We start from the raw sequence: 20686 nt of genomic DNA on the forward strand, positions 1-20686 counted from the left end.
ATATCCATGCTAGTTCAGGTACCTGAAGCAGCACCCTTGCACAGTACCACACTCAGGCTAATAAGCCCTGCTGAGAGGCAGAGTACATGAGCCTGGGCAAAGCACTGTATTAATGTGCCTATATCTGGGGTGGGCAATTATTTTGGCTGAAAGGCCACTTCAGGAATTTTGGGGAGCTGTTGTGAGCTGGGAGGGGCACTGATCTAACCTGGTGCAGAGCAGGGGAGTGGATTGCAGTTCTGCCCTGAGATGCCAGCTTTGCCCTGCCCATGCCACAGTCCCATCCCATCTGCCCAGCTGAGTGCACCCTGGCCATGGGGGTCTTGGGCTGGTTTCCATAGAGACCCAACTCACTCACTCCATCCAGTGCCCTCAGTGGTGGGTGCAGGGTGGAGAGGCTGGGGTTCCTGGGCAGCAGGGTCAGGTCCAGTGGTGGCACTAGCAGTAGCAGCTGGAAGGTGTTGCTGCTGTAGGGGCTGCCAGGAAACGGAGCCCAGCTACTGTGCTGCCCCCACCCCACCATGCACCCAGGGGTGGTGGGACCAGCTGCTCCCCACACCTGGGCTGGGCAGGGCTGAGGGAACTGCCACAAGCCGGACAGAATCCCTTGATAGGCCAGATCCAGCCTGCAGGCCATATTTCATGCACCCCTGGGTTCAACCATTTCCGGTACTCATGCTGAAGCAGAAATGCATTATCATGGCTATTCTGCTTCTTGTGCCAAAGCTAACTCAAAGCAAGCTCCCAATGCATTGGCCTATGCAGATGCACCCTACAGGTGCAGACAGAAGTAACAACTGAAACATTTCAAATGCCTTTGAAATATTTCACAGGGTCAGCTGCTGAAACATGGGGCATGAACAAACATAACACTTTGCCTGTGCTAAGTATGGCTTAAATCTGAAGCAGACAGACATTCCACGCTGTTAATTTGTGCCTGGCATGGTTCCAAACTCCACCTGAAAAACCAGGTACTCTGCTGACCTGGTTCACATTGCAACCAGTTTAATGTTACATGTGGCCACTGAGTGCCCTGTGACATGGGTCTGGTTACTCCTCCAAGCACACCATGCGGCACAGCTTCTCTTCCCCCCACCCTGCATGGTCATAGCTGGCAGTACATGGCCTAAACTCTCCTGTCCCTCCCCCCCACAACCTTTTGTTAGAGTTTATTGATTTTAAAAAGTGCCATCAAGCTACTTGTACAATAAAACCAATCCTTCTAGTAACCAACCATGTTCTTACTCATCATTCAACTGTGACCCCTTAATCGCATTCTCCCAGGCCTTGGGAACCCAAACATATGGGTCCAAGCCCTCCCCCTGCATCTGTTACCCCTAGCTGGGGAAGCACATGGGGCTGGAGTGGCATGGGAGCTCAGGTGCACAGCTGACAGCCCAGAGCCATAGCTGAAGGCCATAGCAGAAGCGTTCACAGCCTGTCAGATCTCAGTGAATCTCTGAATTCTATTCAATACCTTGTCAAAAGGACATGGAAAAAGAAACAGTAAGCACACGGCAGACTTGGGTCAAATGCAGGCAACTGAAGTTTACTGAACTCATGTTTAAGATAGCAGGGAAAGCAGAAAAAGTGAACACATCCCCAGCCATATGTCATCCACCCCTTGAGACCACAAGCACTCCCCTACACTCACCCACCAGGAGGCAGGCTATGGCAGTGTACATGTGGACACCTCTGACCCATGACAATGGTGAGCTCATTCCCAGTCAGTGACATTTGGGAACAGGTTTGACTTGTTACATGTGTCTGCAGCCACACTTGTCCTTTGAAGTATTCCAAAACCAGAGATGTGGGTTTTCTGGAAAATTTGAATTGGAAAATTGTCTGGAAATTTTTCCAATGCCCTAAATAAAGCATGATTTGAGTAAACAAAACTAAAAAATACCCCCATGTTAATTTTATGTCCCAATAGCCACAAGTATTTGAACTGAAATATTTAAGTAGCAAAAAAAATTAAATACAGCACACTTATTGTGGTTTAACTATTATATTCAAAAAACTTCAAAGCTTTATGTGGAAAGGAAATATTTTTACTGGAATACTTGTAAAAATGTAAAGACAATACACAATCGCATGTACTTCCCTTACACTGTTTGTTTAAATTTAAGGGGAAAAAAAGTCACTGAAAACTGTTGACACACTAACTCTAGCACACCCAAAAAACTGCGCATGATATTCTGTGGTTGTCCACTTACCTCCTTCAACAGAGTTCAACTCTCTTCCACTGAGGTCATTGCAGCACCTCCAGTTTCACTGTCACTAGCTATAGACTCACTAGCACTATTGTTAGTTCTATTTTAGAACCAGATTGAGGAAAATCTGATTCAAAACTACTTGACCCACATTCTCTTTCGCTAAAGGATGGTTTTACCAACGAGTCTGTGGGCAAGGGCAACTTATCATCACACTGCATCTTCTTCATTAATTGTGCTTCTGACTGATTCTCCAGAAGCAAGAGATTTTGAGAAATACAAACAAGCTTAGCAGTGCATTCATTTATTAGTCTAATCCTCTTTTTTGTCCTGATTGACCTGAAAGCCTACCAGTTCCGTTCACAAGAAGCTGCTGTTGGTGGACTGCTTGGGATCCTTAGAGCAATCCTGGACAACAGTCGGGTGTTACAGTATTGCTTCCACCATGTGAGAGGAGACATATTCTCTGCTGCCCGGGAAATGATGTCTTTGCTCCAAAGTTTTTCTTTTGCATGGTACTTGGTAATGTCTGTTGTCACAGCTATTGGCATCCATTCATTGTTATTAATGAATTTTATGAAACAATGAATTTTTAGAAATGGAAAATTTTCCACAGAAAAAAAAAGCAATGGAAAATTTTCTGCCCCACATCTCTGTCCACAAGTGGCTGAAGAGCTGCAAGACCATCCCTCCTGAAATCAGGCCCTATTTTGAAGTGTTTCCCTTTAGTTACATGCACTCAGGGAAAGGGGATTCATGGGTCTGCCAGAATCCCACAGTGCTCTCTTCCCCCCTCATGGGGGTTGAAGCGAGAATGGGGTGGACAGCTTGACATGCACTGCTGGGTCCCAATGCCTCCGACTCCCAGGAAGCCCACCACTACCACAGCCAGTCCTGATACTTCTACCTCTCCCCTGTGCTGAACAGGGGAGAGAAGAGGTTTGGGGGACTTGGAGGCACAGTGTCAGAATCCCAACTATGGAGAGCACCTCTGCCAGCCCACTGCTTTCTTCTCCATCCAGTACAGGCTGTTCTCCCTTCCGCCTCCTCTCCCTGAAGCTAAAATGCTAGCCTTCTGACATGTTTCCAAGCCCATTACACTTGGAAAGGTTTTAAAAGTGACTTCTGTCCACACCCTGCAAATACTGAAAGTCCTGGCATAAAATCCAATTCACTGAACAGTCATGTTCTGCAGGGCAAATAATCTAACTTGATAGTCATTTAAAGCCACTGTGGTCAAACCAAGTTATAGTGAGGTTTGGCTTGTCACTGGTGTGCTTCTGGCCAACATGCCTTGCAATCTGTTCTTTTAAAAAGCTACACCATGCTTTGGCCTGGGGCCTCACCTGGGCTAACACAGGTTTCGATAATGCAACATCATGGTTTGTACCTGTTTGTAGCAGGCCACTGAGGTGTGCCAGCTCCTTTAAAGGAGCAAGCAGCGGAAGAGGCAGCTTGAGGTGGTAAAGGGTTACTTAGCAGCCCATCTGACGAGCAGCAGGCCAGCCTGGTAGCATATAAGCCCCCAGGCCTGAGCCCATCAGGCAGTCCAACCTTGAAAACCATGAAGAAAGGAACTCCTGGCAGGCAGCAGAGCTCCTGAATTGTCTAGAAGGAAGCCACTCTGCAAACCTGGGGACAAGGGCAGGTACCTGGGGCAGAGAGGAGCTCACTTGTATAGGTAGGTGGCCTTGGTTTTATGCTAGGCTCAGAAAAGTTTTGAGTTCCTGCCAGGGGGCACAGGTGCTTTTAGTTAAGTTGTGCTGGGGTTTAGCCATAAGCCCTGCTGAGGGCAACCTCCAGACCTACTTAGAGTACTGGTAACCCAAAAGCAGCTGAGAGTGGGGCTCCGTAGCCCAGAGCATAAGATAAGAAGATCCATCATCTGACCCTAGCAGTCTTTCCTGTAGGATCCGATGTCCCTTCCAAGCCCTAACATCTATGAATCTATGAGTCCAAGGGCCAGAGAGGGGCTGGAAGCGTGATCTGAGGATGCAGAAGCACGAAGAGAGAGTGTGAGACCAAAGGGGTCTGACAGCTGGCCTGAGAGCAGGGCCAGGGCCCAGTTGAAGCCTAAGGCCCAGGAGGCACCACAACTAGATCAGCTGGTCTGAAAGTGGGGCCAGGGCCCAGGAGATGCCAAAGGTCCAGGAAGGACCACAGTTAGATCAGTTGGCCTGAGAGCAGGGCCAGGGTCTCAGAGGGAGCCAAAGGTACAGGAGGGACCACAGCTAGCTTAACTGCTCTGAGGCTGGGGCCAAGGTCCAGAAGGGGCCAAAGGTTCAAGAAGGACCACAGCTGGATCAATCAGCCTGAAGCACAGCCAGGGCCCAAGAGGGGCCAAGAATCCAGGAAGGACAAGAGCCACAAATATCAATGAGAGAGAATACTTGCAAGGCATGTAGGGGTGGATGGAGCCACACAATGAGTCCTTAAGGCTACAGGTGCCCTTGCAGAGGCACATACAGGCCACGAGTGCCCACTGAGCCTAAGGGCTGAACAGAGACTAAAGGGGTCCAGGAAGAACCTGGTATTGATTGGCACAGACATAGGCTCACTCCTAAAACCCGTGGGCAACCTCCTTTATCTAATCCTCTATACAAACAAGGTGCAGCTGGGAAGGTCTGTTTTGCAGACTGAGCCAGGTCAGGGCCACATGGCCACCAAGGAGTACCACGACCGCCCCTGTGACTTGGACCTGCTACCCTGTTATACAAGCTAACAAACCTGTATTCCAGCCTAACCACCAAAACTGCTCAGGAGAAGGCCCCATGGCCTTCAAAACATGACAGATTGTATCCCTATGCTAGGAGACTGCTGCTGAGCACTGAGATAACTCCCAATTCATTAAAATCATCATTAAGAAGTTGCTAAGTAGAAAAACAGTGAATGTAGTCCAATTGTTAGCCACTGTGTTACTTAGCTGTCTGTTAAACCTGTTTTATACTGAGACCCCAACTTCAGTTCTCAACATGCAGACTATCCTTTTTGTGGCTTCAGAGTTAACTTTCTGTAAAGATATCTAGGGAAGTTTTCACCTCTACTCTTTCAGGTTACATGAGCAGTCAGGAAGACTTTATGGTCACTCAGTCCACATTTTTAATGCACTCTTGAAACCAGAAAGACAAAAACATTTAAACAAATTAAAATAGATATCCTGAAGCACAATGCAGCAACTAGTTCTGTGACTGTAGAATCATAAATATAGAGGGTCTCCATGGGAAAGACATGCGTCTTATAAAGGGAATCTGGAGGTTTCTTCTGAACTGCTACCCAACATGTCCTCCACTATAATTTTTTCTCCTTTTTTTTGTTTGCATCTTTATGTTAATAATTCAGATCTCTTCTGCCCTGGCTTTCCTGACAGGACTACAGGCACCTAGAAAACGCAACAAGATTATCACATCACAAGCATCGTGAGTGCTGAAACTAACTGAATGGACAAATGTAATTTTTAGACACTTTAGACTGCTCTCAGCAGTGACAGACAACAGAACAAGGACCAACGGTCCAAGCTGCAGGAAGGAAGCTGAGGTTCGATATTAGGACAAACGTTTTCACTAAGGGGATAGTAAAGCACTGAACAGGTTACCCAGAGAGGTTGTGGACTCTCCAACCTTAGAGGTGTTTAAGACCTAGTTAGACAAAGCCTTGGCTGGGATGATCTAGTTGGGGATGGTCCTGTTGGACTAAATGCGACCTCCTGAGGTCCCTTCCAACCCTCATTGTCTATGATTTATAAAGAGCAAGAGATCTGAGGCAGCTGTTTTGAGCTGCTACTATGTAACTGTTAGGTCCCCCATCAGGTAGCAATACATACAAGCTAAAAACCTGTAACATTAACCATAAATGAAACAAGTTGCAACAGTTCTGCTACAGAATATGGCTACTGAAACAGCAGATGTACCGGTTAAGTAGTAACAGCTTGTATCAATCATTTCATATGGCTTTAATTGGTTGTCCAACTATGCCTTGAGAGGGAAAGGAAGTATTACTGAAATTTAGTCAGGTAAAACTCTATTGTAAAATTCCATATCTAAGCAGGAGGATGAACTAGTCCAATGGCAGCCAAACTGCGGCACAAGTAGCCTCTGTGGGACACAGGACAGATAGCAGGGAGCAGAGCTGCAGATACAGCATGGAGGAGAAAGTGGAGCAACAATCAGGGAAGGGAGCACCAGGCAGAAAGCAGAGCAGCAAACTCCAATCCCCTGGCCAGAGAAAGGGGACTGGAGTGACACACTGGGAGGGTGCAGGGGTTGCTTCATGGCACGCCTGCCAAAAAGGTTGGCCCGCAGTGTACTAGATAGCCTTAAAAATAGGTGTTTTGTACTTTTCATTCAAATGCCTGAAAAGAGTTACAGAAAAATCTTCACGCAATATTCAGCCCTTTACTTAGTTGATTAACCATACCGTACAAGTGAATTCACAAAACAGACTGGCAACAAAGAGGGGGTAGAGAAGAAATGCTGCCAACCATCAAAAACCTAACCCATCATCACTCACTACTTGCAGCTGAGCCTCTCAAACCATCTTCCAAAAAATTAATAAATGAAGCATCTTCAGAAAGGTAGTTTCTCTACATTTTAAAATGGGGAAACTGAAGTGCACAGAATAAATCATTTCAAGACAACAGGAAACTTATCACAAAGAGAATGAAACCCTTTACACACCTTCCTGTGCACAAAACAAAACCTTGATTTTTTTAATGGTTGATGCAGACTCACTGTATCAGACCTCATATGCCAACACCCAGAAGAACCAAAACCAAAGAAAAACTCAGCTGAAGTTATCTTCCAGAGACTCTAGTACCATAATTCTCAACCAAGGTGCCTCAACATATGGGTGTTTCTGCACTTTAGCCCCCTGCCAGGCTTTGGGTGCCCAACTCAGATGCTTGAAGCTACTCAGGCTCCAGATCCCCTAATTCTTCAAGGGTTGGTAGTTAATTAACTGGGATGCGGAGCAGGCTGTGCCCATCTTTTACACAACATCCTAGTGGTTAGAGTACTTGCCCAAACCATGGGAAACCCTCCTTAGCCAGAGGAAATTCAAACCTGTAGCTCCAATTTCCCAGAAAAGCTAGGCTGGGGTGGGGAAGTCACAATCACTTTTGTTGAAGAAGCTGGGCCATCGTGCAGCCAAAAAAATCATGTCAAAGGGCCAGAGAGAGAGCAAGTAAGAGGAAGCCTGACTCTACAACCTGCCCATTAGGTTTCCCTGAGGGCAACCTATTCCTTAGGCCTGGTTCTAGAGCTATTGTGTTGTTTTTTTTAATCTAATAACTAAAAGGCATAAGAGCTCTGGGAGCAGGGACCAGAACCCAGAACACCCTCTCCCTAAGGAGTGTCTAAATCACCTGGCTATATGACACTCCATTTGACTCCTTGTCTAACTCCTGTCAGAAAAGTGCTAACCATGTAATGGTCAGAGGTGTCATTTTTACTGTGGTGCCCGCAGGATAAAATCTATACATAACACTGGATGAATAAGTAGAATTTAAAGAAGGTTCAAAAGCAGTTCAATCTTCACAAGCAAAGAAACATTCACGCCGTCTTTCTGCCCCTTCCACTATCGCACATAGGCACATTATGATACAACTTTTCATTGAAGAAGCACATCCAAAAAACGTTGATTTCTTTTTAACCAGCCTCAGTCAATAGCTTTCTCGAGATGTTTGCTACTGATCTCTTTGTCCTGTGAGCAGATGTGAGACAGACAAAGAGATCAGCTCTTTAAATGCCCTATTTAAGCAGCTGCCAGCATTACTGAGACAAGTCTCACTTGCTGTGGTTAATTCTTTCTAATATTTCAGCCCATGGCTGATATAATCACCATGATCTTTGTCACACTGCCTTCTTCTCAGGGGCAGACCCTACAGTATTTTAGCAGATATAACACTAGAACAGAATCCTGCAGAACAGGACTATATGCTTTACTTTATTTCTGCACTGTTGGGGTTGCCTAAAATAATTCGATATTTTATGTATGGATGGATATGAGTTCACACTGTGACAATGGGAATTTGCAACTGTATGAATTGACATGCATCTTAAAATCATATTATTCAAAATGCTGAAAACAAATCTGCAGAAATTAAACAATCCATCTTCAATCCTACTCTTCTGTAGACCAAAGTTCTTCACCTCTCCTTGAGCTAAATTAATAGTTGCATCACCTGCCCAAAAAATAAATAAAAAACAAAAGCCTTCTTTCTTTGTGATGTTGTAACCCTTTCTTTTCAAATTAGAGTTCAGATGGAAGGTAGGCAAACAAGCATGCATATTTCCAAGCAATGTATTTGTTTTCATCTATTTATTGTGGTTGTTAGATGTCTGGTTGTTTTACTTAATTTGTTATATGCAAACTCAAAATATTTTTCTGCTAGCATGCATGTCTTTTAATTTGGCAGAAATGACATTTGTTCACCTGCCAACAACACAGTTATGTTCAACTTTAATTAACAACAATCTCTTAGGGATGGATGGGATGAGATGGTTTGGATATGGGCAATCCTGCCTGGAGCAGGGGGCTGAACTAGATGACCTACGAAGGTTCTTTCTAGCCCTGTTTTTCTACTTTTTCTAAAGTAAATATGTATAAGTACATGACTGTGAAGTTTAAGACAAGCTGGGCCAACTCACAAAAGTTAAAAGACAAAATATTGATGACAACTGCATAGTACAAGAGGATGCAGCTTAGTAGCTGGACCTTCTGAAAAGAAATAATAAGGCATCACTTACAACTTATCTTACTGTACCTATCATGGTTTTAAGCAGGCTCCTCCTGTGCATCTGGTATGTCACTGTGTGAAATGCCTGTCCTTGACTAATTATTATAGTAAATATTGATTTACAATTAACTCTGTGGAGGAAGAGACATTCTCCATATGGGATTTGATAGGCGTCTCCTGATTTACTATTGTTTTGCCTCATTGGTTCTCTTGATCTTCCAAGGACATCTCCTCAAAAACTTTGTTTCTCCTGATTGTTAATCAGTTTCTTGATATGTTCCAACTCAGTAGAAATTTATAACTTCCTGTTACTGAGGAAGGTTATTCAATCCAAATTGGGAGTTTCTGATAACTGATAATGAACAGTTTGATTAAGAGGATTTTCCTGTTACTGTATTTCAGTGTATAAATCAGGTTTTGAAGCCCAATTTTGGGGGCTTAAAAATCCAACTCAACTTATACACTGTGCCACATCAAAAAAAAAAAAATCAAGCATGGGGCTGGGCCAAGCTCAGTCCCATCCCTTGCAAGCGGCGCTCCCCGGACCACACCAGAGTTGTTTGCAGGGGAAGGGGCTGCAACAGCTGAGTCCCAAGCATGGCCCCATCCCCTGCTCAGCAGCGCCACTCAGTAGACAGGGCCAGGCTTGGGACGCGGCTTGCATGGCCTCATCTCCTACAAACCCGGCACCACTTGCAGGGGATGGTGCTGCATCAACTGAGCACCAAGCCCAGTCCTGTCCCCTGTGAGCGACACTACACTTGGGAGTTCAGCAGCACCACTCGCAGCAGACAGGGACAGGCTCAGTGCTCGGCTGGTGCAGCCCCACCCCCTGTGAGCCCAGGGCCATTCGCAGGGCACGGGGTGGCCCCATCCAAGCACCGAGCCCAGGCCCAACTTATACACCATGCCTATAAAATGCTTACCTTTCAAATCGGAAAGCTGGGGACTGACCTATGTCAACCTATACACTGTGAAATAAGGTAGTTACTGCTTAGGTTTCTTTCTTGATTTACACAACTACAAGAATGCTTTGAAGCTGGTGAGCTGAAGGGTATAAAAGAGGAATTAAGCAGCTAACAGGGTGCACTTCAAGAGTGAAAAAAAATATCACTCAACACAAGAACTGCTACTGTGCCCAGCTGATCTTCTGGGTTAAGTACAAACGGTCACAAAGCCTGAGGCTAATCAATTCAATCTTCACCGGTTAGTCTAAGCTGTATAGACTGAACCAACCATCAAGTTAACAGACATTCACTTTTGATTCCAGAAATGCAGCCACATACCTTCAGTGGGGCAGGCCAGAAGCCAGGGGGTGCTACAGTATGCCTTCCTGTTCAGCTGGAGCAGAAAGCTTGAGCCAAGTCTAACCCATCCACCTGGCGAGGGCGAGGTACAAAGCATCCTGGGATGCTAGGGGACTGTGACTTAACTTGAATCCGGAGGGGATCTGAGACAGAAATTCAATAAACTTATTTAACCTAAATCAGCTAAGTCTGATACTACATCCATCCAGGTTTACCTTAAACCGGTTTCAGCCATTTTGAAAGCGGTTTATGTGTACCGAACTTTTGTTGCATTACAGCGTTGAACCAGTTCCTGATCACTTATACCAGTTTATGTGTAATTTCTGTCCCTAGCCCTCATGAATGGTTCCACACCTTGACAGGCTGACAAGACTGCAAAGACACCTCTTTGCATGTACTTGTGAGATACTATTGCTTTTACAGCTAAATATACTGGACTTTGATTACTTTAAGTTCTTTTAACAGTGAATAGTTGTTGTAAAATAAAGTCTTTCTGTCATTTATCAAATGAGTTGTCATGTCAATCATCCTTTATAGACTAGTCCTGAATCCCACTTCATAACAAGATATCAGAACTAACTGCAACAGCTACATTTTCAAAATCTCTCTCGTTTCACATCTTCCTGACTTTCTGAAACAATTTACATTCTGAAATAAAAACACCCATGATAGGTCACTGACCAAAAGAGAGGTTTGGATGTCCAGAAAGTTTTAGTAAAACCTCTTCATACTGCAAAACAAATGAGTGGACAGAGAGCTACTGTGCACAGGGGTAAGGCTTAGCTTTTCCAGAAAGACGTGCCATCCTACTCAGCAGTTACAGTTCCTGAAAAAGTCAAGTCTAAGCTTCTCAAACTTTTATTTTCAATACACATATTAGTCAATCCACCCTGTGCTCAGTCTGAGGCAGAAGTAAATATTTACCCCAATGAAAAGCACTTTGTTTTGTGAACAAATGAAGGTGCTAAGGGGAAGACTACCACCTTCTGTAGCAGCCTAAGTGCAGCTGGGGAAGGTAAACACAGTGACTTTAATGGAGCAATTGAATTCACCGGGCACATCTACACATGCGCATTTACTGCACATTTACTGCATTATGCAGGTATCAAATTTATGCCCAATTAGTTATTGCACAGTAATGCACATGTAGACACCTTACTGCACAGTAGGATTATGTGAAGCTTCAGGTGGTGATTTGATTCAGAGAAGATTCAGCCTGATTCAGTGGCCGAATCTCCGAATCGAATCAGGGAACCAATTTAAAGGTCCGAAGCGATTCAAAGCTCTCTGAATCTTTGGAAAAGATTTGGACAGCTTTGATGATTCAGGCAGTCCCTGGTAGCTGCAGTGGGGAGCTGCAGCCGACTCTGAGCTGGTAAGTACTATGGGTGCGGGAGTGGGGCTGGGGGAGGGGACCATGGGGGGACCCCTGTTAGCCCTCCCAACTCCCCCACTCCCCCATGGCTGCCCCTGCCTGCCCCAGTTTGGTACTTTAAAAAAAAACCCTGGTGTTCACCACGTGCTGCCGGGAAGGGGGACAGCCCCCTGCCCCCCCCATGGGGCCCCACTAAGGCCAGCTCTGGCCCTTTAAGAAAAAAAAGCCAAATAAGCCTAAGGACTCACTGCTCCTGCAGCGGCCTCAGGGCTTTGGAGGCTTGTGCAGAGCCCCCCACATGGTACAGGGCAGTGGGGAGCAGCAGGGATCGCCCCTCCCCCCCAGGCAGGAGCGGTGAGTCTGGGGTTTTCTTCTTTTTTTTTTTCTTAAAGGGCTGGAGCTGGCCCAGGTGGGGCACCCATGGTGGGGCTGGAAGAGTGGGGGGGCAGGTTGGGGGGTCATGCAGAGCCAAATCTCCAAATCAGATTCGGCTGAATTGAATCGGGACACTGATTCAAATCACTGAATTGAATCATTGTCCCATGAATCAGCTGAATCCAAAGCAAATACTAGCCGCTTCGCACAGGCCTACTGCACAGTAACACTAACTTTAGTCCTGAGTCACTCCACAAAGTGTTAATGCGCTTTAATGCCTGCACGTGTAGACACCGACCTATTTCCACTTACTGCACAGTAAAATTTAAGCCAACATAAATGCACATGTAGACATACCCACTCGGGGCTTCTGACATCCAGCAGGACCCACAAATGCCAAGCTGCCAGAGTGCATGAGCAGCCATGAGCTGGCACTCTGGATGGTTCCCCTCCAGAGCAAGAGGTGCACTCTGGAAAGACATCAGCTGCTGAAGGGACCATTGCAGCCTGCAGAAGGAACTAGAGTGTCAACACAAGCTTTCTGCCAGTAGCAGAAGCCTTATAACCCCTTAGCAAGAAAGAGGGTTCTGACACCATATGGGAGCTTTGGATATAGACTGGAGTCCTGCAAGGGAAAAAAGGAAGCTTCTCCTATAGAAGAGAAGTTGGGTCCCTCACCAAGAGCCAGGGATTAAGATTTACTGGCTGCCACAGTTAATGCAAAGTATGGGCATCCATGACAGGCAATAAGAATCATAACCAAAAGGTGCAGCATTTTAGATGTATTTATATTGTTTGGCAAATAATGTGATGTTACACAGTTTACAGTTTGCTATGTCACAACTGTATGCTCATACTAAGACCTGCCCAAGTTTCCAGGAAGATCTTGAGACATGCTAAGCACTATGAAACTTTTAAACCACACTAGCCAGAGATGTGCTAAGCATTTTAGATAAGGGGAGACATTCACTGATGAACCTGTGAGCACCACTGAAGCTAGAAAAACCAATTCATAGTAAGCCAGAGGGAGAAACTCCCACTTAGGAACTACATTTTTCTCAGTATTAATTCATTCTTATCAAACTGACAATCTTTCAAGGACCACTAAAGAACTTGCTTAGACTGGTTCTCAAGGGTCCCCAGAAAAAAGGAATTCCTCCAGTTTTCCATCCTTTCTCTGAAACTGTAAGAGTTAAAACAATCATGTTGAGAACAAACCTCCTGCTAATCTTGTGGGGTATGAGCCTAGAGAGAAGAGTTATTGAAAGATGACATGATAATAAACTGTGTGTGTCATACCCTTCTGTTGGCAAGGTTCTTTGAGTAGATGTGATATCTTTTATTAGACCAACTGATTAGTTGGAAAAAAATTCTTTGCAAACTTTCAGGCACAAGCACCCTTCTTCAGGCACTGCGAGACACTGCTGTTGTTCTCAGATCTCCAAGATAGGAAAGAAGCTAAAAGTGTGACAAGAGGTCAGTGAAAATACTCTTTATGTTTTATTAGTATAAAAAGCATTAACAGAATAATCATCTGCTACTGGATCCCTTAAAGAGCCTTTTTGTCGTTCAAGCAGCTGAGTGCTAATGGGGTAAATTTGGCATTGTTCAAATAACTGGACATTGATAAATCAATTGCTTCTTCTGGGCCATAAGGCCAAACCCTTTTAGCGGACATGCCACAAATCAGCCCTGCATCATTCTCAAGTGCCAATGCAATCCCCTTCTCCTCTCAATTTGCTGCTTTGCTTTATGTTCCCTGCCCTGCACGTCCTGCCCCATTTCCTTTTCTGCTTTCTGATTTTTGCCCTGTGCTCCCTGCCTGATGTTCTGCTCTGCCTTTGCCTCCTGCCCATCCCCTCCCTGGTCTATCACACGCCACACACAGAGGCTATCTGTGCCACTTATGGCACTCATGCTGCAGGTTGGCCACCCCTGTTCTGGGCACAGTCACTTTATCCCACTCTTCTATGCAATGCTGGAACAGGTTGCAGTAAACCAACTTTAGTATCAACCAGAGTCCATCCAGCAGCTTCCAAATGAATTTTCCACTGGAATGGCTTGACCTTGTATAACTTTCCAAACTTTTTGTTGAATTAGTCTTTATTGTAATATATTGCCAGCCTTGCCCATGTTCAAGGAGCCTAGGCCAAGCTGCAGAAGTGTGACTAAGCAGAAGGGGTCTGCAGACTCGGTCTAAGCGGTCCACAAAAGATGACTATGGTCAATCAAAAGTACGTGAATACCTACATTCGCAAAAAGGGGTCTGCACCTCCATTCAAAAATGTTTAGGGCCTACAAACGTAAAAAGGTTGAAAACCACTGCCATAGCATGAACCTTTGCAGATGCAACAACTAGCTTGGTCAGCAAAGTAAAGAAAGCCATCCACATGTCTAATTAAACTAGTGATGAGATGCAATCAAACAAAACACAAGGCCAGAAAGAAGACATTACAAAGGAAGACCATACATTAAATAATCCAAATATACTATATCATAGCTTAATTTTAAAACATTAGTAGTAGTGATTGATGTAATCAAATGTATTAAATGCTATTTTTCTGTAATAGGTATATCTGTGTTAAGAGACTTAGATAATTTAGAAAAACAAAACAGCCTTGTCAGGGAAGACCGTAAAATAAGGTAAAGAAGAAACAGGACAGTGTGAACTAGCATTCCACAATGGGGAAGGAAAGGAGATGAGAAACCCTCCCTTTTATTTTCCCAGGGATGTAAATCCCAACTGACACCTTGCAAATCTGCAAGAGATCTGGTTCAATCCAGTTCTAAAAGTTTTAGTAAAACAAATATATTTACATAAAACCATTCAGACATCACTTATTAGAACATTAGAATCAGCCATCCATAAACATGGAATATAGGTTGGGGTGAGATTTGGAGAACTCAGCAAATTCAAGATCTACTGCCAATCTGTGCCACCCTCCACCCATCTCTCGAGTCTTCCCAGCCAGTCTAAGTGAGACCCTATGTTGTGCTATCATCAGTAATGAGATAGAATAATGTTTGCTTTTGTGTTTTGAAGTGCAAACAAATAAAAAATTGGGCTGTAGACCTGTTTCCACCTCTTTTATCAGTGGCCAGCCCACAAGGTTACCTGTAATCTGGGTAACAAATGGACACATGAAATGTGTCTTACAGGTGCTTTTCGATCTGTCAGCACCCACTGATACAGTTTTGGTTCAAATATTGCAGCAGTATGAATCCTTAATTAACAAAGATGATCAAGTGCAGTGCAACAACAGACCAGCTACAGATCCTACTTGGAGAAGGCTAGAGAACACCAGTGCTGCTTTCTTTCTGAAGGAAAAGGGGTAATCCAGCAATTGTTCATCTGACCCAAAGGGTTTCTTATGGGAGTATTGTCACCATCTCCCTTGTTCAACAGACATGTGAGGCCACTAGTGACATGCAGCTACAATCTCCCTTTCACACACAGCTGTGACTTGACTTTCCTAGTGCCAGGCAAGCAGTGGGGCTTGAAAGAAGGCAAAATTATCTAGACCCAGCTTAAAGCAGAAGGAAGCAATAATGGCAAGCAACAGGATGCAATCAGAAATTGTGGTTAGGAACTGAAGGCACATCTTGCAAAATCTGCATTCACAACTTTACAATCAGACAGTGGCATTCTTAAACCAGTCAACAAGGCACATTTCTGAGAGTACACAGAACAGGGCAGGAACATCCAAGGCCATGTTTACAGTTGGCATATTTTGTAAATGTACCTATCAGTACAAACACTGGTTCAACGGAAATGAGGTTAAAAGCCATGAGAACCACACGCCTGACTACATACCAGCAGCTTACAATAAGTTTTATCGTCCCTTAAAATTTCAGCAAGTTAGTTAACACTAGAAAAAGTGTGTTCAAGCTACCAAAATCCTACCAACACATAAGCTATCACTCTTTCACCTTAACCAAGGTTTCTATAAATCAGGGTATTTGTTTTGAGGTGTCGCCAATACATACACAGTGCCTATACACGAGTAAGTCTGCTCCGCTGCTCTATAATACCAGGTTCAATTAATCATGTCTGCCAACGCATACTAATTAATGTACTCCAACATTTTGTGCATCAAAACAACAGTGAGGAGCTTTAACTAAAGCTCATCAAATGAACTTTAGTTAAAGTAACCCTGCCACCATATTTCAGAGCGGGGAAGCTGATCCACAAGATGCTCTGGGCACTTAGAGCCACTCTAATTAAAGAGCTCTCCCCAGCCCAGGAACATGTGTATAAAGGCCCACAGTTCTTAAGAGCTCCATCTAAAATGACAAGGTTTTATTAATCCTGTGCCACATTTAGCTCTAGAACAATTTTCCTGCATGCAGGAAACTGCTGGGCAACCAAGTGTCAGGCTAAAACAAAAGCAAACTCACAAGGAAAATACAGATAGTGACAAGCTTTGCTGATCAAGCTGTTTCCCCCCAAGAATGTGGCCATTATATGTAGGTGTATTTGTTCAAAAGTCCCAGAGGAAGAGAACGATCCATTTAGCACATGCTGATCGTTGCAACCCACTATGTAAGACCAAGTTCCATTTTATATTCAAACTAAGCGTTCAATCTGCTTTTTGTCTTTTTATGAAAAGCTGAACAGGGGGGCATCCACATTGTTTTTTGCTCGTTTCAGAACAAAGAATGACTTTCCCTCCCCAAAACCTTACAAGTAAATCTGTTAGGGTAGGATTAACTAAAAATGGGTACTTAGTATAAGCACTAAGCATAACATAGGTTAGTATGATTATACAACACGCTATAGGTCAGGCTTTTACCTTAAACACCATAAAAAAGGGACCATTGACAGTTTCCATATAATGGAAACGCATGGAAGTCTTGCACAGGTGATCTGAGCTCATTTGTACCCTATTTAAAAAACAAAACACTTTGAAGTAAATATGGTTACTCACTCATTCCTTCCAATATAGGCTGTGTGGAGTCATTATGACAGAAGCAGCTGAGTTTTAAATTATCATCATTATCATTATTATTTTAATGTTGACACCGCACACCCCCAACTCACAGGTGTACTGGATGGCTGAATGCCACGGTAGGTTTTTGTTCTGTTCAGTGGTACACAGGACACGTCTGTTTGTCACTAATGAAAGTCCTAGACTCAAAAGCACACTGAGATGCAACTCATTTGTGAGCAGGGATCAGCAGCCCCTACAAGGTGACAAGGATGCTGCTGCCAGCGAGGCAGATTGGGGTTGGCAGCACTGTCATCTAGACTATGCAGCAGGCGTTCACCCCCCACAGCCACACAAGAAACATGAAACACGCTCATGCAACAAAAGCAGTTCACGGGACCCCAACGTGGCCTGGGGGTGATGCCGTTTTTGAAAACAGGAACGTTTTCAAAAGGACAAAACCCCAAAATAAATCAGGTGTCATGGCAGAGAAGAACAGAGCAAGAGGAGGAGGGTCGGGGGGAGAGATGGACAGAGGTGGCTGCAAGGGGCAGACAGAAGGACGGTGGGCTGTAGGAGAGGCGGTGACAGACGGCAGGACGGGCGGTGTCATTCCTGCCCCCCACAGTCCCGCGGCGCTCCCCAGCTGCCGCCCCCGCGCCTGCGCACTCGCCCCCCGCGCAGCTGGCCCCAACCCCGCCTCCTCCCGCGTTACCTGAGAGCGCCCGCCTCGAGACCCCCGCGGCAGCCTCGTCCTCCAACCCCGCCCCCACCCTGTAACGTATGCAAACCGTCACTTCCGGCACACAATCGAGGCCCCGCCCCGCCGCGGCGCCCCGCCCCCTCAGGGATTTGCGCCTGCGTATTAGCATGCTACTCCCCGCCCTCCTTCCCGCCAGCGCCTCCTAAGGTCCTTTGTGGTGCCTTAGTGTCACTGGCACTCGGCCTCACTGAAGCGTGGCGGGACTGCAGCTCCTGCAAGCACCGCTGAATCGAGGGGTCAAGAGGCAGCGAGAGAGCGAAGGATGGATGGCTTGAGAGAAGGGATTAAGGGCGAGCCCTTTCAACCACCTCATGCCCAGACCGGTGATCGAGCCCACTGTGGTGCCAGGTACAAGAGGAAGATGACCCACAGGGGACTGGGCGTCCCCCTCCGATCCCAGGATACAAGCACGTACATGGAAAAGTGGGCAACTGGAAGCTCCAAAGCCAAGACACCGGGAGAGGTGCAAATCGTGCTTCTCTCTTACTTCGAGCAATGTCTTTCTTTTCCCTGGCCTCAGTAATCTCAGTCCCAGGAGCAACAGCTTTGAGCACACTTGATGTTTTCAGATGGCTTGGGTGAACAGGCAGAGCAAACAAGCAAGCTGCATTACAGAAGACTTAAGTGCTGCCTACCACATAAGGAAGAAACATAAGAAATATTTGTAGCCTGTGGATACAAAGGGAATGATTCATTTAAGGTGGGGGAGCCACACACTCAGTTCTCAAGGGCTGAGTTTCTTAAAGCAGGAGACAAGGTTTGCATTGCCCCACATTCCACAATGAACTTCAGAGGCGCTGTTAAGCCAGACAGAACTCCTGGAGATGGCAGGTAGAAGTCACTGAATGACAACAGTCAGCAGGTCAAGAATGAACCTTCTGGGGTTTGCAGAGACCTCAGATGTGTCAGGTAATGCCACATGCCATAAGAAGATACCCCTGGGGCAGGCAGGAACATGGAGCTCAGAATCAAGCAGAAATATCAACAGGGCTACAGATGCCGCAACAAGTGGGACAGTGCCAAGCATACAGTAAAGACTCAAGAAGTAGTGGTCTACATCAAGGATGCCATACATGTGGCCTATGGGCCAAATCTGGCCTGTGGAACCATATAATGTGGCCTGTGGATTGCTGAACTGACCCGTGTGCTGGCCCCCACCCAGCACCATGCATGTTGCACATAACGCAGGGGAGCCACAGGGCATGTGCTGCCCACAGTGTATGGGATGGACCTGGCACTGCACAGGGTGCGGGAGGTCCAGGGTGCTGGCTGTGTGGCACCTGGACCAACCCTCTGTACTGCCTGCAGTGCCAGGTCCAGCTGCAGGCTGTGTGTGCCCCATGCTGGCCCCAGGGGCCAGTGCATGCATGTGGTGCATAGGCTAAACCCAATGTGGTGCATGCTACGCAGGGGGCCTATCTGGTCTAGCCCACAGACCAGCTCAGCAATGCTCATCCAATGCACAGGGCTAGATGGGTTTGACACCCCTAATTTACATTATTTTTGTCCAGAGTCTTATACAGACAATGGCACCACTAGACCAGCTGAATTTCTTAGGAGCAAAAGTGACTGTTGTAACAGCAGATGACCAGACTGCCAACCTGAAAGTAAATAGGTTAAGTTGGACAAACAAGCTGATGTGTTGTCAGAAAGTATTATTAGCATTAAAAGAAAAGGTTCAGGTAGTGAAAGGTGATATGGTAAAACTGCTTGTTCCACTAGAGGGATATAAATTAGATGTGTAATTAAAATCAATGGGAGGAAATAATGTTTGTAATAGTAGGTTGAGAATGAACCTTCTGGGGTCAGTTCAGCAACCCACAGGCCACATTATATGGCTCCACAGGCCAGATTTGGCCCATGGGCCATGTGTATGGCACTCTTGATGTAGACCACTACTTCTTGAGTCTTTAATGTATGCTTGGCATTGTCCCACTTGTGGCATCTGTAGCCCTGTGGGTATTTCTGCTTGATTCTGAGCTCTGTGTTCCTGCCTGCCCCAGGGGTATCTTCTTATGGCATGTGGTATTACCTGACACATCTGAGGTCTCTGCAAACCACAGAAGGTTCTGGGAAAGAAAACCCTTCTTGGTCACTGCAGAATCAAAGTCACTTTTCTTCAGTGTAGGTCCAACAAAATAAAATAGATCATAGGATCATAGAGAAGTAGGGCTGGAAGGTGCCTCCAGGGAGCCTGTGTAAAGCCTCTGCACTTCAGCCAGACAACTAGGCCAGCAACGCTCAACCCCCTAAGCAGGGTCAGTGAAGGCTCGGCCTGCTGTTTGGTTCAAGGACAGCTTTTCAGGAGGTCTTGCAGTATCTGGTCCCTGCTGTGCAACAACCTGGCTTCAGTCTGTGGGCAGCCCTCTTCCATGTGACTTCCCTGGTGCCGGCTCCTGCATTCCTGCCTGTGTGCCTAGTCCCTGAACTTCAGAATCTGATTTTAACCTTAGCTTCCTTCCTGACATCCGCTTCTTGTAACCCCTGACTCAGTGCATGAACCCTGGTTTGACCTTGACTTGCTCCCTGACATCGACTTCTGGTAATGCCCTGGCTTAGCACATTAAGCCTGGTTTGGCCTCAACTTGCCCCCCAACTATGGATACTGGTAACACCCCCTGGCTCTAACCACTAGGGATAACGCCTCTGCGGGCCCTGACAGCCAGGACCATCCCTATCCAAACCATCCTATATAAATCCATAATCCAAATTCTTTGTAAAACTAACATCAATCCTGACACAAAACAAGACATAACACCCTAACTTGCCATAGGTAAAGCAGGAGAATCATGACAGCCAATGTCCTGTTTCTATGAAAAGTTGTTAATATACACTCAGGAAATCCTAGGTAGAGGACTATGTCCCCTGCACAGAGGAAGGCAAAAACCCTCACAGAGTCTACCAATATGATCATGGGGTAAAATTCTTCTTGATCCCAAATATGGCCTTGATCCAACTCTGAGCAAAGGGGCAAGACCTTCTAGCCAGGAAC

General features: G+C 45.7%; 1 protein-coding gene across 1 annotated transcript in view; it reads right to left on the reverse strand.

The window, feature by feature from the left end:
* Window positions 1-17690, reverse strand: part of MAP3K13 (mitogen-activated protein kinase kinase kinase 13) — a 118563-nt gene extending 100873 nt beyond the window's left edge. Inside the window, exon 1 of the mRNA XM_090051505.1 lies at window positions 17647-17690. The gene's annotated coding sequence lies outside the window, so the exon portion shown is untranslated. The remainder of the gene's footprint in view (window positions 1-17646) is intronic.
* Between the last annotated feature and the right edge of the window lie 2996 nt (window positions 17691-20686).

The sequence above is a fragment of the Crocodylus siamensis genome, chromosome 6 (assembly GCF_052110815.1).
Source record: "Crocodylus siamensis isolate JL-2025a chromosome 6, ASM5211081v1, whole genome shotgun sequence".
Taxonomy (NCBI): Eukaryota; Metazoa; Chordata; order Crocodylia; family Crocodylidae; genus Crocodylus; species Crocodylus siamensis.